This window comes from Arachis duranensis, chromosome 2, assembly GCF_000817695.3.
Source record: "Arachis duranensis cultivar V14167 chromosome 2, aradu.V14167.gnm2.J7QH, whole genome shotgun sequence".
Taxonomy (NCBI): Eukaryota; Viridiplantae; Streptophyta; class Magnoliopsida; order Fabales; family Fabaceae; genus Arachis; species Arachis duranensis.
The window spans coordinates 48,028,123-48,034,854 of record NC_029773.3 but is presented as its reverse complement, the minus strand read 5'-3'; positions in this window follow the sequence as shown (position 1 = coordinate 48,034,854).

Genomic DNA, 6,732 nt, shown 5'->3' with positions numbered 1-6,732 from the left:
ATTTCCTCTTCATTAACTCCTAGAACTAATTCGCCCTTTTCCACATCGATCAGAGCTCTTGCTGTGGCTAAAAAGGGGCTTCTAAGGACCATTGAAGTATTTTTGTCTTCTTCCATATCCAATATCACAAAATTAGTAGGAAAGATAAAAGGTCCTACTTTCACAAGCAGATCCTCAACAACTCTAAAGGGATACTTTATAGAATGGTCTCCAAGTTGAAGAGAGATGCGATTGGGTTTTACCTCATCGATTTGAAGCTTTTTCATTAGTGAAAGGAATATGTGGTTGATGTTAGCTCCAAGATCACATAAGGCCTTCTGAATAGTGGTCTCTCCAATGGCACAAAGTATTAGAAAACTCTTGGAATCCGGCAGCTTCTCTGGGAGATTTTTGTGGATGATTGCACTGCATTTCTTAGTCAGTACCACTGTCTCACTTTCTTTCTAATCCCTCTTCTTACTCAACAACTCCTTCATAAATTTGGCATAAAGAGGCATTTGCTCCAGGGCACAAAAGAGATGTTTATCCCAAGCTTCCTAAAGGTCTCCAAAAATTTGGAAAATTAGTTGTCCTTGGATGCCTTTTGAAGTCTCTGAGGGTATGGCATTTTAGGCTTGTATTTAGGAGCCATGGGCAACGCAGGATGTGTGTCAATAATGACTGGAAAAGGGTTGTCTGGATGCCTAGAGGGGTCGTGCTCTGCCTCTTCTTTTTCTTCTCCGGGGTCTCTTTTTCAACCTACTCCTCACAAGCCTTGGTCTCTAATCTTGCTATCTTACCACTTCTTAGTTGAACGACCTGGTATTCTTGTTTTAGATTAGGTGCTGTGTAACTGAGAGAAGTATTAGAGTGCTTCTTTGGTGGTTGTTCTCTTAACTAACCTATTTGAACTTCCAAGTTTCTGAGTGAGGCTCTAGTTTCCTACATAAAACTTTATTGATTCTTGGAAAGTTCTGCAATAATAGTTACTAGGTGATACGTGCTTAGGAAGGCATTTTCGTCATGTTAGAGACAAGGGATAGAATGGAAATCTTGTCATATTCAAGGATTTGAATACTAGAAGAATTATACCATGCCAATCTTGGACATCAAGGAGACCAAGAGCTTGTCTCAAAAATAATGGTGATGAAATAGCGGTAGCTCACAAGGCCCATTGGGCTAAGTCAGGATAGCAAGAAGCCCAATAATGCTTTTCAAATTTAGTGAGAGGCATAATTTATCATTAAAATTCGATGTAGGCCTTTGTTTTAGTTTGTTTTGCGGTTAAAGTTTGTTAAAAGATTTGTTTTAGTTTTGATTTGCTTAGTAGTATTTTTAGGAATTTTAAATTTAAATAAAATCTGGTCTAATCCATTAATATCAAATCTGATTTAAATTAGTTATCATAGTTTTATGAATTTTAAATTTTAAATCAAATCTGATCTAATACATTAAAATCAAATCTGATTTAAATTTTAAAGTCTTATTTTATCTTTTTGTTTGTTTGTTAAGGGCCTATTTAAACACCTTTGGTGAGACCATTTGGAACAACTTTGATGAATAAAATTTCCTTAGTGCTTTATGCATGGAGAAGATTGAGTGATTCAATTTTCATCCCTCTGATCTAGATTATCAAGGACAAGTTCTTTGAAGGTCTAGTAGCAAAAATCCTTCCGGTGACCTAGGTTTCTAAGAACAAGTTTCTTAGAGATCTAGTAGGAAAACCCTTCTAGTGACCTAGGTTGCTAAGAACAGGTTTCTTAGAGGTCTAGTAGGAAAAATCCCATTTATCTATCCTTTTAAATTCTTATCATCTGGTATCAGCTACAGGTCGTAGATAAATTCTTATTTATCTACACATTCCATGAGTCTTGTTTAGTAGTCCCTTTGTTTTTTTCTCTTTAATTTATGTACACCTTAAAGTAAAAAAATGAAAGAAAAAATTCTTATTTAATTTTGTGTCTGCAATTATTCTATCTTAAAGTCAGAGTCTGCAAAAAAAGAAATAAAAAATGATTGAGTATTACCGTGAAGAAGAGCTTCTCATTCAAGATTCAAGGACGAATTTTTTTGAAGAGGGAGAGGATGATACATGCTCAGGAAGCATTTTGTGGTGTTAGAGACAAGGGACATAATGGTAATCTTGTCATATTCAAGGATCTGAATACTAGAAGAATTATACCATGCCAATCTTGGACATCAAGGATATCAATAGCTCGTCTCAAAAATAGTGGTGCTAGAATGGCGGTAGCTCGCAAGGCCCATTGGGCTAAGTCAGGACAACAAAAAGCCCAATAATGCTTTTCAAATTTAGTGGTAGGCATAATTTATCATTAAAATTCGAATTCTGTAGGCCTTTGTTTTAGTTTGTTTTGCAGTTAAAGTTTGTTAGAAGATTTGTTTTAGTTTTGATTTGCTTAGTAGTATTTTTAAGAATTTTAAATTTAAATAAAATCTGGTCTAATCCATTAAGATCAAATCTGATTTAAATTAGTTATCATAGTATTAGAAATTTTAAATTTTAAATCTAATCCATTAAGATCAAATATGATTTAAATTTTAAAGTCTTATTTTATCTTTTTGTTAGTTTGTTAAGGGCCTATTTAAACACCTTTGGTGAGACTATTTGGAAAACTTTGACGAATAAAATTTCCTTAGTGCTTTATGCACGTTTTTAGTGTGATTAAATAAGGTGAGTAATTTGCTTCGCTTATTGCATGGAGAAGATTGAGTGATTCAATTTTTATCCCTCTGATCTAGGTTTTCAAGGACAGGTTCTTTGAAGGTCTAGTAGGGAAAATCCTTCCGGTGACCTAGGTTGCTAAGAACAAGTTTCATAGAGGTCTAGTAAGAAAACCCTTCCAGCGATCTAGGTTGCTAAGAACAAGTTTCTTATAGGTCTAGTAGGAAAAACCCCACTTATCTATCCTTTTATGTTTTTGTTGTGTTATTTTTCTATCTTTTTGTTATCGCTTTATCTTTTCTTTTAATTCCTTATCACTAGGTAAGGAGTGTTCTGAGGTTGAGCCTGTTGAACTCGTTGGTTGTTGAAATAATTCTGATTGAAACCACCCTGAGAGTTGTTGATGAAATTTGGTGGTTGCCTCAAACCAATGTTTGGTTGATTTTTCCGCCCTTAATCAAAATTATTGGAATAGAGTCCTTTATTGGGGTTTCTGTAGGAACTCCCCATGAAATTCACTTGCTCATGAATGAAGTTGCCATACTCATAAGTCTTGTCCTGAGGCCAACCGCCACTCATATCAGGAAGTGTCTTGAGCATTAATGGCTGAGACTTGCATCCCACTTGAGCATTAAGACTCACCACCTTGTTCTGAGCGCGAAGTTCACCCAAGGTATCCGATTCCATGACTCTTTCTTTCATAGTAGTCCTCTTAGAAGAATATAGGTATTTGTTATTGGAAACCATTTCAATCAACTTTGTAGCTTCCTCTAGGGTCTTTTTCATGTGAAGTGATCCACCTGCAGAATTATCAAGAGAAATTTTGGCCATCTCAGAGATGCCATCATAAAATATCTACAACTGCATCCACTCTGTGAACATACTTGGAGGACATTTTTTTATCATTAACTTATATCTCTCCCAAGCTTCATAGAGGGATTCACCATCTCTTTGCCCGAAGGTTTGGACATTTGTCCTTAGCTTAGTTAGTCTCTGACGTTGAAAGAATTTGGTTAGAAACTTGTTGACCACCTTATCCCAAGTGTCCAAGTTATCCTTGGGTTGAGTGTCAAGCCACTGCTTTGCTCTATCCCTCATAGCAAATGGGAAGAGAAGTAGCTTGTAGACATGAGGATGTACATCACTGGTCTTCACAGTCTCACAGATTTGTAGAAAATTTGAGATGAATAAGTTTGGTCTTCCAGCAGGAGTCCATGAAACTGGCGATTCTATTGCACTAGGGTGATCAACTGAGGCTTCAGCTCAAAGTTGTTAGCAGCAAAAGGGGGCACAATAATGCTGTTCCCATAGAAATCAGGAGTAGGAGTAGTGAATGAGCCAAGAGTTCTCTTGGGTTGCTCATTTGCATTTGGATCCATATTGACTCTTCAGCCTTTTGCTTCAAAATTGTCCCTGCTTATTGATGAGCAGATAATTTATATGCTTTTTGGCATTATTTTTAGGTAATTTCTAGTACGTTTTAGTTACTTTTTAGTATATTTTTGTTAGTTTTTATGCAAAATTCATATTTTTGGACTTTACTATGAGTTTGTGTGTTTTTCTGTGATTTCAGATATTTTCTGGCTGAAATTGAGGGACCTGAGCAAAAATCTGATTCAGAGGCTGAGAAAGGACTATAGATGCTGTTGGATTCTGACTCTCCTGCAGTCGAAGTGGATTTTCTGGAGCTACAGAAGCCCAATTGGTACGCTCTCAATTGTGTTGGAAAGTAGACATCTTGGGCTTTCCAGAAATGTATAATAGTCCATACTTTGCTCGAGATTTGATGGCCCAAACTGGCGTCCAAACTCCCACCACAGACCATTTTCTGACGTAAAATGCCAGAACTAGCACCAGAACTGGAGTTAAACGCCCAAACTGGCACCCAAGCTGGCGTTTAACTCCAAGGATGGCCTATGCACATGAAAACTTCAAAGCTCAGCCCAAGCACACACCAAGTGGGCCAGAGAAGTGGATTTATGCACTATCTACTCATTTTCTGTAAACCTAGTTTACTAGTTTAGTATAAATAGCACTTTTTACTATTGTATTGGGGTCTTCTTTGGAACCCTTGAGCTTTATGATCATCTTTGAAGAGGCTGGCCATTCGGCCATGCCTAGACCTTTTCCTCTTATGGATTTTCAACGGTGGAGTTTCTACACATCAAAGATTAAGGTGAGGAGCTATACTGTTCCTCATGAATTAATGCAAGTACTATTGTTTTTTACTTCAACTCACACCTACTTCTTCTCCAAGATATACTCTTGTACTTAATTCAGTTAAGTCAGACTGAAGGGGTGACCCATGACAATCACCCACTATCTTCAGTACTCGCTTAGCCAAGATCCGCGTGCCTGACAACCACAAAGCGGTCTACATCATGTTCAACGTAGTCATTGGATGCCAGCCAGAGTATACTCTCTTGGGTCTCTGATCCATGGATTTGCATCGTCTCTCCTAACAACAGAGCATCTGACCCCGTGATTAGGATCTTCGTGGTATAGGCTAGAATCAATAGACAGCTTGAGATCCGAAAAGTCTAAACCTTATCTGTGGTATTCCGAGTAGGATCCGGGAAGGGATGACTGTGAGGAGCTTCAAACTCGCGAATGTTGGGCGCAGTGACAGTGTGCAAAAGGATCAATAGATCTTATTTCAACACAAATGAGAACTGACAGATGATTAGCCCTGCGGTAGCTGTTCCTAGTATTTTTCATCTGAGACGAGAAATATGATAGTTGATTAGCCGTACAGAGACCATAGCCAGACCATTTTCACTGAGAAGATCATACAACTTGCCATGGAAGGGAGGACGCATGATTGGATGAAGACAATAGAAAAGCAGAGGTTCAGAAGCATCAAAGCATCTCCAAACGCATATCTGAAATTCCCACCAATGAATTACATGAGTATCTCTATGTTAATTTCCATTTTATTTATCTTTTAATTATCAATATCTCATAAACATTTGAATCCGCCTGACTGAGATTTACAAGATGACCATAGCTTGCTTCAAGCTGGCAATCTCCGTGGGATCGACTCTTACTCACGTAAGGTATTACTTGGACGACCCAGTACACTTGCTGGTTAGTTGTGTGGAGTTGTAAAAAGTGTGATCACAATTTCGTGCACCAAGTTGGATATTATTCTGGACGTTTAACGCCAGGATGACACAAGGGAGGTAATTTCATTTTCAATTAAATTTTTTTTCAAATTTTCATGTTTTAATTCATAATTTTAAAATCTTATCTTTTCGCATTTTCAAAAATCCTTGATAACAATTAATGTTTTGATTCAAAAATTTTGCAAGTTTATTACTTTCTTGTTAAGAAAGGTTCAATCTTTGAATTTTAGAATCATATCTTTTAGTTTCTTGTTAGTCAAATCATCAATTTTAAAAATCAAATCTTTTTCAATCATATCTTTTCAATCATATCTTTTTAAAATCATATCTTTTTCAATCAAACTTTTTTCAATCATATCTTTTTAAATTTTGATTTCAAAATATTTTTTCTAACTTCTTATCTTTTCAAAATTATTTTCAAACATTTTTCAACTAATTACTATTTCTTATCTTTTTCAAAACCACCTAACCATTTTTCCACTTCTAATTTTCGAAAGTCACTAACCACTTTTTCAAAAAATCTTTTTAATTAAAACTAAAACAATTAGTTAATTAAAAATCTTTTTAGTTCTAAAATCTTTTTTTAAAATCTTTTTAGTTTTAATTTTCGAATACTCTCTCTCTCATCTCTTTCTATTTATTTGCTAATACTTCTCTTCTACTTATAATTCGAACCCTCTCTCTCTCTTTTTGTTCGAATTCTTCTTATCTTCTCTCTACCTCATTTCTCTATTCTTCTTTTCCTCTGACACCTCAAAGAATCTCTATACTGTAATATAGAGGATTCCACTACTCCCTTTTGTTCTCTTCTTTTTCATATGAGCAGAAACAAGGATAAAAATATTCTTGTTGAAGCTGATCCTAAACCTAAAAGGACTCTGAAGAAGAAGCTAAAAGAAGCTAAAACACAACACTCCGGAGAGGACCTTACAAAGAATTTTGAAA